General features: G+C 39.6%; 1 long non-coding RNA gene across 1 annotated transcript; it reads right to left on the bottom strand.

The window, feature by feature from the left end:
• Positions 1–318: 318 nt before the first annotated feature.
• On the bottom strand, positions 319–2,951 carry LOC144994651 (uncharacterized). The gene is made up of 2 exons (XR_013658253.1): positions 2,447–2,951; positions 319–868 (listed from the first exon to the last, which is right to left on the bottom strand). It is a non-coding gene; the product is annotated as an uncharacterized LOC144994651 (long non-coding RNA).
• Between the last annotated feature and the right edge of the window lie 8,189 nt (positions 2,952–11,140).

Here is an 11,140-nt window from a genome sequence, read left to right as displayed (position 1 = left end):
ATTACCCGTATGTCATAAGTGGGTGCAACTCACATTATCCTCACTAATACACTTACCACCATGGTCGGTCCATTTTAATGATGTTTCAATCCCTGTAGGAGTGCATGTGACTAAAGCATTACATGCAACTCAAGTGAACATTTGAAAAAAATCCTGCTAATGTTAAAAAAAATAAAAAACTATAAGGACGGCTTTTGGCCTAAAACAATCTATGAATCTATGAAAATCTATGATGAACCAGCATAATGCCACCATCTCCACAGATGCAATCTACTGATTCCTACTACAAGATTAGAACATAAGTCATTTTTGGGCATCATCTTGTCATCAATAGAGAAATCCTAATTAGTAACATTTAGTGTCTCATTAAGAGTTTTACATTATAGTCTGACAGTTTCAAAAAGCTGCAACGCCAGACGAACTGAGTACGGGTCACGTTAACAGGAGAGACACAGCAAAGGGTATTAATGAAGCATGACACATAGCTTAATTCAGGTCAGTTTGAGAAACGTGAATGGCAACAAAGTCTGTGAAGAGCTGCCTTAAACTTGTTTGTCGTCTTGAACCACTTGAACTGTAATAATACCTGAAGCCGTCTTCTTTCTTCTTTATGGTCATGATGTACTTTACAATGAGGCTCAGTAATGTAAAAAAAAAAACAATACAAAACAGATTGATAATTATTTCTGATTAAAGAAAAGGCAAAGTGAACAGGGAGACACATATTTTAACTTTTACAAGCTGGTCATTTTAGATTTATTTCACAAAGAGCAAATTATGCAGCAGCCTAACGGTAGCAGGTAATTGATTGCTTTGCCCTGGCCTTGCTTGCTGATGCAGTGCGTTGGTTGGAGTCTGCCGGAGAATCCTATTAAAAAGAACAGCAGTGAGAACTCATTACTCTGCAGGGGAAAACAGTGTAAAAGTAGCGTGCTAATATGCCTCAGTAGCCTAGAAATAAAAAATGCAGTTTTAAGGACCTTTAATGGAGAAAAGAATTGCGTTTTAGTACGAACACAACAGAGCTCAGGTGACCAGATGTTTTCGTGACACAAATATTGAGGTTTTGTGTTATTGAATTGTTTTTAGCCGTTTCATTGTCTTATAAGACGTAACACCTGTGCATTATGCATGGGAGACAAACTTTTGCTCTGATGTTAATTTTAACCTATTAGTGTAGTTGAAGTTATATAGACAAATGAGAAAACAACATTATCAAAAGGAACAAGACTTGAAATCACATTGGTCTGAATTCTGTTGGTACGTTTTGGTGAACAACAAATTCTACAGCCTGAAGCATGATGGGTAAATGTAAAAGTGTTCGAGAAGATTGGTGCATTAGTTTTTCTTTTTTTGTTATCATTCTTGTTGTATATTAGGTCAAAGCCTTAGTTTTTTCTTTTAAACTTTTATCATGTTACAATTTATTTTATAAAGGTTTTTAGGGTTTATCCATTTGCATTGAGATCCTCCACCCCATCTACAAGAGAGAATTCATTTCATTCAATAATTTCAAGTTGTTTTTTTTACAGCATAAATAAAATGTGACCTTATAGAATGCTTCTGAAAAATACACAGAAGGTTTTGAAGGCCAAAAAAATAAAATAAAATTAACTCTCTTCTGATTCTTTAATACTCGTTTCTCAAACTATAAACTCCCTTATACTTTTAGTTGTCATTGTTTTGTAATGAAATATTTGGAAGATTTACTTTTTGAACTTTTGTTCATTTTTCAGGCTTTACTTTTGTATCATTAGGGTGTCTAAAACAAAATTAAAATTAATAGGAAATGCTTTGAACTCTTCAAATATGTGTACTCTTTCAAAGCTAAAAACCTCAGTCTATTTTCAGGTACCTCATTAAAACTTAAACACTTCAGTAGATGTTGGGCTTTATTTTCTCTCCTTTTTAAAATCTTTTGTGTCTTTTTAGCAGTCACTGTGTTGGTTTTTTAATGAAGATTTCAAGCTGTGTATAAATTCAATCTAGCTTTATATTTATGGAATGTCCAGAAGTCTGGAGCTGGTGACATATTTACAATTTGATTAGATTAGAAATTGAAATTGCCAAATTTCTAAACTTGCCTGTCACAGAGAGTCCAGGTTCATGCCCACCACAGAGTCGACCCTCCTGGTCTAGTCTGCATGTGTTGTTCTTGGATGTGCACCAAAGTGTCAAAACAGTACACCTATAAAGGTTTGCTGCTGTACAGCCGGTTCATGTTGTAAAATGATTATTTTTTCAAACAATTTTTTAATCTTACTTCACTGTAAAAAGGCTCATTTTGATGTGTTTGATTTAAATTTGTGACATTGTGATGAAGAAAAACAAAACAACTAAAAATGTGGCTTTACAAAGTTTTTTTTCCATTACTATTGTTATGATCAGCAGAGCTGAGAAAACCCAATTGCTGGAACCCGGAAGGAGTACAGGAGATCGAGTTGACCTTGATTTATTGTCCAAGGTCGAGTGAGGATCGGCAGGTCCCAGTCTGGATGCTGTTTTCTTGCGACGACGTAGCAGCCCACGTGGCTTGGAGACGTGACGTGGCTTGGAGTCGTGAGAGACAACGTAGAATTTTCAAAAGGCTCGTGAGCAGATAGGACCCAGGTCGGTACACATGGAAAACTGTCCTGTAGAGGAGGCATAAAACTTGGGTTAGTCAAAAGGACCAGTAAAGCGTTAACCAGAGAGCGTGACGTAGTGACCAGATATAAGCACCATAGAGGGGCAACGAACTGGCGATGAATGCTGGTGAAGAAACCTCTTAAGTAGGCAGGCAGGCTGATGAGGTGAGTGCCGACACCTGGGTCCAATCTGGAAGGCTGAGCAGATGGGGGAGGGGAGAGGAAAGACTGCCAGAGGCACCATGACAACTGTGACAGACTTCCAGCATTTACTGTGACTTCACCAAGAGGGATTATTTTCAATCTTGATCAATTAAAAAAAACTAAAAACGATACAACATGTCTAGAGGGCTCTAATTGAATTCATTAATAAACAGTAAGAACACTTTTCCGAGCAATCCAAAAAACATTTAGCCATGAGTTTATTTTTTAATATTAGGGATGTCTTGATTTCAATCGGAAATCAGGTCAGTGTTTGCAGACTTAATCAAACAGACTTCTTAAAAAAAGGGATTGTTGTCTTTCAATCAGTGATTTGATTTTTTTTTTTAATTATTATTTTGATCAGCGCTGTATACTTCAAGCTTGTTATTTCAAGTAAATGTCCTAGTAGAAGTCTGTATATCATGACAACAATTTTGATATGGTACCTCTGTCAGACTCCTCCCCCTCTCCTCTCCGCTTGGCTCCTGATTCATCCCAGCTGCGACCACTTACCTCATAGCCTCACCTGCCTTCATAAGGAGCTCCAGGATCATCATTCAACGCCAGTCCGTTGCCCCTGATGGTGCATATTGGCCTTCACGTCAAGTTCACGTTTGCTTCCTAGTTTCTAGCCAGCAGTTAATGAACGTTGCTTTACCTGTCTGCAGGAAACCTCAGTCACAAGGGGTCGCCCGAACCTGCTGCACTCTGGAAGCCTCCTCTGGTCTGTTTCCCCCGACCTCACCACGAGCCTCTGCCGAGCAATCACCCTCAAGAGACGGATCCACGCTGCCGACTCCAGACTCTGCGAGAACATTAACCAGTGACGCCACGGGCCGCAGTCTCTCTATCTCTGGACCTCCAGAAACTGTGCCTTACCTGTCCTGCTACCTCATTAAATCCCCTTTCCTCTCGCCAAGTTACCTGAACTCTGTCTCATTCCGGGTTCCAGCATCTGGGTCTCTGTCCTTCTGTAGCCATGACAATTTTGTTGTCATAAACCACAGCGAAGGATGACAGCAGTTTGAGCAGGAGGCAGGAGGATTTCTCCAGCGACACCTAAATAACATGCTCTTCAACATACCACAACTCTCAAACCATTTATGCAACCAACATGAATCAGCTGATTCGGGAAAAGCGTCTTTTCACATTGACTATTTATGGATATGCAACACGCTATGTTTAAAAGTGATGAAGGCACAACACTGCTTTTTTCCGCAAGAGAACCAGCTGATTCACGTTGATTGCATAAATATTTCACTACTTAAAGTATTGCATATCTTCTGCTTTTCTCTACTTCAGAATCTGCTGAAATTGCCTCAACGATTGATGAGTTATTTAGTCGAAAGAATGTAAATACTGGTGCTAAAGCTCTGGTGGTAAAGGGTTGAACAGATGTCCAGCCTGATGCACTGTGGCCTGTCAGAGAGGGAGTTTGATATCCAGGTAGAGTTCCTCTCTCATTCTGTTCAGTTTGTCCCTACGTAAGGAGGCCTATAACCCTTGTGCTATATTGTGGGGTCCAGATGACCCCACCATTATATTGACGTGTTAATCCCTACCATAAGGGTGGATAAAGGTGAAGAGGATTTCATGTAATCCATGGACACCAGTGAAGATCATTGAAGAAAAAAAGTTCATCTGACCCCACAAGACAGCACAAGGGTTAAGCGACAAAGATAAAAATCCAACAAGAGAATTGACACTGCACATCTACACTCATTCACCTGAGAGTAGACTCTACTTTGCAACTATCTGACCAGTTCTCTAAATTCAGGGAAAGGAAGTCACATAAAAGTGACTTCCTTTCCTGAATTTCTAACTCATGAAAATGTAAAACTGTGGTCCATTGGTCAGTGCACTATAGTTTGACTCTTTGGAGAACCTTATTCTCATGACATTAAAAGCTAACGTCCCATCAGTTGTCACACACCTGGGTGCCTGACATTTGTTTTCTGCTCATAACCTGTCTCCTTGGGAGGGTAAAGTGAGCTGCAGTCATGGCCATGCTCAGTACCAATTTGTTGGTATAACCTTCAATCTGTCCCAGTAATGCTGAATATCAAGCAGGGAGGCACTGGATCCCATTTCAAGAGCCTTGGTGTAACCCAGCCTTGGATCTGAACCCATGCCCTCCCATTCTCAGGTGGGCACTCTACCACTAGACCACTAAGCTGGTCCAGTGGTCAGGCAGGTCCTCTGCTTTGAATTCATTATTTCCCATCATTGAAAATACAAAGTCAAATACATGTGCAAAGCTAAAAAGAGCCTATTTTTTATACAAAAGTAAAAAAAAAAGAGCCTATTTTTCATACAAATGTAAAGTAGAAGAGAACTTTTTCTTTCTTTCACTGCTGTTGGCCCTTTAATAATTTACCTGTCTAGAGCATTGGTCAAAGTAAGGCATTACTTTGACAGGATGAATGGGTTTCCATTTAAACATCTTTCCTTTTATGCATCTCATGAAAACACCTGTCTAAGATGGGATTCCAATGTCAATTTCCAAAAGTATCTCCACATTTTGTAAAAGTTGGTGTTTTTGTGTTCCTTCATTTCAACCATGTGTTTTGGGAAATTAGTCTGGTAGAACCCCTGGATTCCCAAAGGAACTGCTTGGACTTGTGGTGGCCGGATTTATAGCGGTTGCAAGACTTATATCTAAGTAATTGGAAAGGTCCCCACAAGCCTCAAGAGAAGGACTGGATTTAGCTCATGATAATAGTGACTGCTTCTTTTGAAAGTTTGATCGCTAATATAAATAATGTCTAGGCTAAAAAAGGACGTTTATGGAGTCGTTTTATATCAATGATCACATAACATGACAAGGCTTCCACTGCACAATATAAAAGGTGTTATATATCATTGTGTATTATCATTATTGTTTTTCTTTTCTGTTTGTTTCTTTTGTTGTATTGATCTGTTGCTTTGGTAAATTATGTTCAGTGTTAAGTGTTAGTAACACATCAAAAAAAAAAGCACAGTCTAGCAAAACATTAGCCACTTTAGCCACGTTAGCCACGTTACCATATTCACAATACCTATATTTTCCAATCTTGTTTACAACTCATAAACATCCAGACTTATACCTCTAAAACAAACGTTACTGTGAATACGATAATTTCCAACATTGTTGGTAACAAGTAAAAATACCGCTACACCTTAGCTGTGTACAATAACAGCCAATCAACCATTTTGACACAGCGCCGTGTACGTCCCAAAAATTGTTTTAATACTTTCTTTGACTGTAATCAGCCTTTCTTAGATCACTTTGCATCATTTTCCCCCTCTGCTTCCTGAAAAACCGAAAAGAGAAAAATGTCCAAAATCACGAGGGCATCAATCATTATGAAATCACTATGTAGCTCTTAATTTTATGTCATTTCTGCTTTTAGTTGTTGGGTCATGGCTTCTTTACAAGGTTTCAACTGAGTGGCTCTTAAAAATTACGTCTGTTAAACTGGGAAAATGGTGCGCAATCTTTTTTAAATGTTTGCCTTTGATGAATATTCAGGAGGTTTCTGGCAGTACAAATGAAATCTCTTCTCTCCAGGGCATTATTGACCAGCAGGGGACAGGCTGACTGGCTGCCTGTCATGACAGTGGAGCTGAGACCGCCGAGCTGTTAGCAAAGTTTATTAAATTTGAAGAAAAGTGCAGATGCTGGTGTCAGGATGTAGATCAAAATCTAAAGGTCTGGCAGGAAAACTGGAGGAAAAGACAAGTTAACACATGTCAGAGCTGGGCTCAATCTGAAACTAAGGTTGACTCAATACCCATGGGTTTTTGGATGATGGGCTGGCAGGAGGAATTGCTCTTAAACACTGTGTGGGTGTTAAGAAGATGGGTAGCAGCTGCATTCACCAGTATTACTGCACACCTGTGGAGAAACAGAAGACGGAAGGGAAAAATGCAGCACTGACCATAAATTGCAGAAAGAGGGCGACAGAGCAACAAAGGCCAGCAAGACCTCCACACATGCCCCACAAAAAACACCAGCAACCATTTTCAAAGACTAGATTGTTTCACGTGTTCCAGCAGCACCCAGCCTTCCACTTATCTGTATCTTGCAGTAAGGACAATATTGGTTGCTCATTATTGACCAAAACTACTTTTTCCACCTGCCCCTTCTTTATTATGTTCTTGTTTTGCCAGTTGCTTTTACCTTGTCACCATTACTCTTCCATTGTAAAGGCCATATGGTGACTTTCATATTTCTTTGCTGAAGCACAGCAACATTTGCTTCTTTTAAAAGTATTTCATTTTCCCTGGGTCAGATTGGATTTTGATTCCTGTGCTCCAGAGCAAATGCCAAGGCCTCATAAATGAGAATGTTATTTACCGATAATTATTCATCGCTGATGTATGATGCACTTAATGTATACAGGTTGTTTTGTATTCTTTTGATGAGGTCCCAAGTGAATTGTAACTTTGAGGTGTGTAATGCCTGAGCCACATGCATTCTGGACCTGTGGTGGGTCAAAGACAGGAGCAGTTGCAAATTAAGGTAAGTACAGGTGATCATGCAGTCCCTTTGAGGTTTGTATGGCCGCCTTAAAGGATGTCTTGAAAATGGAAGGATTGATTGTGGAAGTGAAATGTTTTGCACTGTTTATGTGTTTTGTTTTGTTTTTCTTCACAGATTGCAATCCATGTGGTAAATGTATCATGATTTCTTCATTACCAGGAGCTTGAGCTGTGGTGTGAACAGTCTTTGAAATCTCATAGGTCTTTGACCGTTTATGCAATTACACATGCACGCACATGGGAAACCAGGATTCTATTTCCAGGGTAAACAATGAACGTCATCCAGTGTGGCTCTTCACCCAGCAGTAGCAGGGACAGACTCCAGCAACCCTTTGACCCCGAGAGGTATATCGCAGGTTAGGAAAATGGGTGGATTTCTAGTATTCCTGCTCCGGTATTAAAGGGTTGGTAAAGAATTATTTAGTTCATAAGACGCATGATGGTCAAGGCTTGGTGAAAAGTTATATTGTTTCAGCGTGGAGTTACAATATGATCTTTGCAGCAGCAGGAGGCACTGGAGGTAGTGGGAGGGAAAGAAAATGTTACCAGTGAGCCAGGTTTAATAGATCCAGCTTGATTTCAACAGGATCAAGGACTTTTAAGCTAGGAATTACAGAAGCAGTAAAAAGGTTGGGAAGGTGTGAGCTTCAGTAAATGGACTGGTGTATTGAAGTCTCTAAAGAATGCAGCCATCATGAGTCCTCATGTGAATGAAAAATACTCAGAAGACCGGTGAGGTTCTCCATTCACACTTTAGCTCAAGAAAATCATTTTTTATATCTGATCCAATATCATTTTCCATGAATCTCATCGTTAATACAAAAACAGGCTCAATGATAGAAATGGTTCTCACCAGACAATAGCAAAGACACAGGAAAGACGGATGGTGAGGCAGAGTTTGAAAGTGAAATTCGGCAAAAAAAAAATACTGTATTAGTTCTGAGAGCAGAAAAGTTTCAGTGAAGTGGAGACTCACTGGCGGGGACGAGCTAAGCTGAGTCTGCTGATACAGAGCAGTCTCAGGTAAAACAAATGCCACTAATTAACTTGCAGAGCCAAGGAAGCAGAAGGCGGAGCAGAACTGTGACAGAATAATTAGCCCCAATGGTGTCATGGTAATGAAGCTTTGGTAAATGTTGGTTATTTGGAGGAGCTGGTTCTCACAAACAATTGGTTTTGCATAAACGGCAAGCTGTGCTCAAAAAGTTTGGTTTGTGTGTCTGAGACTATCAATTTAATTGAGTTGGATTCTTTAACAGAGTTTAATGAGGTGGGAAATGCAAAAAACACAATAACTTCTTAATTTTCTTTGATTTACTTTTAACACTGTACTTTAGGGAGTGGACCACAAGGACTGATGCAATTAAATTGTCAGGAAAAAACATGCTAGAAATTCATCTGGATAGCTTGAGAAGGATAAAAACAAGAATTTGAATATGCTGCTAGCCTATTAGCATACAGAGCTCAGAGTCTCAGGCATCAATGAGCACCCGCCCCTCATTATTTTTACACATCTATGCAAATTATTTCTTAATTCACACTTGCTGACATTTAGCTTTCCTTTATTTCTTTTCAGAACAAATGGCACTTTGGCTTTTTGATTGGTCTGTCTGCCTCCAAAATAAAGTATTTGAGAGTTCACTTTAAAATAACCCCAGATTTAAATAGTAAATGGCATATACTTGTATAGCGCTTTCTACCTTCCTCAAAGGTAAGGAAACCACTTTACAGTCCCATTCACACACTGATGGTGGCTCCGCTGCCAAACACTGGCGCCAACATTCCACCAGAGGCAAGGTGGGGTTCAGAGTCTTCCCAAAGGACACTTCAACACATAGGCGGACAAGGCGGGAATCAAACCTAAAATCTTCCGATCAGAGCTTGACTGCCCTACTGCTGCACCATGGCCGCTTTCAGGCCTGGTATATATATTATGATGCCAGTAAATTACTGCCATCCCGTTTCTGCACTATAGGGTGCAGCAGATTATAAGGCGCTCCATTAATAGATGGTCTAATTTTGAATTTAAGTCATAGATAAGGCGCATCAAACTATAATCAAGCGACACAAAAGAGTCAAAGATGGGTCTGTCAGCTAATCACACACTTTATTAACTGTGTTCACAGTAATTCCAGAATCAGTTTGTAACACGCTACACATTACCCACGTTAGAAGTGTCAGCCATGGTGCATCACAACACCGACAATAAAGACAATACCTGTCCTCATGTATATGATCACAGTCAATGTTTTTTACTTTACAATCTACTCACCATCACAGGAAATGGACATACAAACATTTTATGGAAGGAGACCCCAGGAACTTTCAGTTTCAGAGATTCCCTCAGAAAGTGAGGCCAGCGAAGTTTCAGAAAAACAGTGAGGAAGGGGAGGAATGGATTCATGAATCAGGTTTGAGGGACAGTTATGAACTCAAGGTTCAATGACGGATCAGTTGGAACAGCAATTGTGCATACTGGCCCTAAAACAATTATTTATCTCTAGTATATTTTTCCTCTCCGTGTGCTCCTCTATTTTACACCTGATCTTTACTGCTTCCTCAAGTTCCACACCAAATAAAGATGATAAACCCTTGAGTGTCATGGTAACGGCTGGGCTGCAGTCTCTCGCCCTCCACCTCCTCCTGTGCACTCACCTGACCTCACAGCTGTTTTCAGTTTCTCATTATTGTGGTTAGGTATTTAGGTTTCTGTCTTTGTGTTTTTTGTTGTCGCAGTGTCCTGTTTTGTCCTGATGTTTATCCCATATTTTGTCCCTCGTGTTAGATGGATTTAGATTTATGAAATCCTTTGGCTTCCCAATCCCTTGGATCCGAGTTCTTCCTGCTCCTGGGTTCTTTCTGATTACGAAGCCGTAATTGAGAAATGAATAAAGACAAGTAGTTGGATATATTTTTTTATCTTGATGCTTCATAAAATATTTACGTCGTTTATATGCGGTTTGTTTGTTACTTCATGATAGTTGTATTGTACAATTCAAATACAATACAATTGGTGATAATCTGGGAGGTATTCCAGGAAGCAGGTTATGCTAGCTCCCAAGTTTGAGGCTAAGGAAGTTGATAACCTCAGTTTTCGGTTCCAGAAATGGAGGTATGTTTCAGGGTAGGTCAAGTTGCCATGGCAACTCATGCTCTGAACATAACCTGGTCTGGAGCAGGTTTAGTTGAAGGTTAGTTTGTTTACAGAGAGGTGAAGCAGCGTGGCGTGTCCATTTGAAGATGATTTAGTGGATGAAGAAGCTCAGATAATACTTTTTCCACCGTGAGAGGGTGATAACACCACATATGGATGTTGGAAAGAGAAACTTTTTTACTTTGATCTAACTTAGTTATTTGCTTCAGTTAAGATAAACAATTTTTTGTTAAGTCAGTTTAAAAATAACACACAGTTTTCAGACAGTTATTTTACTTTCATTCAAATTAATTCAATTAAGTAGGTGTAACTTTGGTGCTGCTGTTAGGTCGGCACCGCAAGGGATTGTGGGATACCATTTCCTTTGCCTGTCTGGACGGATTTTGGTTTAAGTGTGGCTTTTTGACCAAATGTGTTTAGTTGTTTAGCTGTTTTACTGTGTTTTGCCATGTTTTGCTGAGTTATTTTGTCCTACTGTGCTTATGTCTCTGCACCATGAGTAAGAGTGAAGGAGAGGATGATGAGTTTATATACCACCCCTACCAATTACAACTGTAATGGCAGTGATGGAGAGTTCTTTAATGACTTTGTGCAATACGTGCATTTTTTCCCCGTCCTTTTTATTGTTATA

This window comes from Oryzias latipes, chromosome 9 (assembly GCF_053564925.1).
Source record: "Oryzias latipes strain Hd-rR chromosome 9, Olatipes_Hd-rR_3.1".
NCBI classification, from domain to species: domain Eukaryota; kingdom Metazoa; phylum Chordata; class Actinopteri; order Beloniformes; family Adrianichthyidae; genus Oryzias; species Oryzias latipes.
This window is presented reverse-complemented; position numbering and strand designations above follow the sequence as displayed.